Source organism: Frankliniella occidentalis, unplaced genomic scaffold (genome assembly GCF_000697945.3).
Source record: "Frankliniella occidentalis isolate FOCC.00 unplaced genomic scaffold, Focc_3.1 Scaffold2, whole genome shotgun sequence".
NCBI classification, from domain to species: Eukaryota; Metazoa; Arthropoda; class Insecta; order Thysanoptera; family Thripidae; genus Frankliniella; species Frankliniella occidentalis.
The window spans coordinates 4,600,817-4,601,375 of record NW_026267132.1 but is presented as its reverse complement, the minus strand read 5'-3'; the positions used below and the strand labels follow the sequence as shown (position 1 = coordinate 4,601,375).

The window sequence follows — 559 nt, the reverse complement described above, 5'->3', positions numbered from 1 at the left end:
ACACACACACACACACACACACACACACACACAAATATTTTGCTAAACATGTTGCCGAAATACGCTTGAATTGAAGTCGCTCCGTTCCAGGAGCGTGTAGCGAAAAATCCAACTCTTGCAATGTCCCAGAATAAACAGACTGTAAAGCTGATGGGAAAGTAGAAACTGTCCAGTAAACAGGAGACGAAAAAGCGGGAGTAATGGGGGTAGGTGGGGGTGGGGCGGTCGCTTGACCTGACCTGCCACGCTCGGCCTCTGGCCCTCTTCCCCCAAAAGACTTAATTTTCACCGTCAGGCCGCCAACTCTGGCAGTGCGAGGGGGCCAGTTTGAGCGGGGCGGACGGCAGAGGGTTACATACACAGCAGCAGCAAAGTTTGCCGTCGAAAAGCGATCATAACGCCTCGTGCCAGCCAGAGCGGTGCGGGGCCGTGCACGAGCGCCGCTGGTGTGCAGCGCACCCTCTCCACCACCGAGGGGTGTTTCAATTAGAATCCATGGTTCTTTTAGACTTCGGCACGTCCCGATTCCCCCCTCCCCCCTCCTTTCCTCCAGTAATCC

At 55.3% G+C, this 559-nt stretch overlaps 1 protein-coding gene across 1 annotated transcript in view; it reads right to left on the bottom strand.

The window, feature by feature from the left end:
- Positions 1–559, bottom strand: part of LOC113211638 (steroid receptor seven-up, isoforms B/C) — a 100,109-nt gene that overhangs the window by 3,115 nt on the left and 96,435 nt on the right. The window lies entirely within an intron of this gene.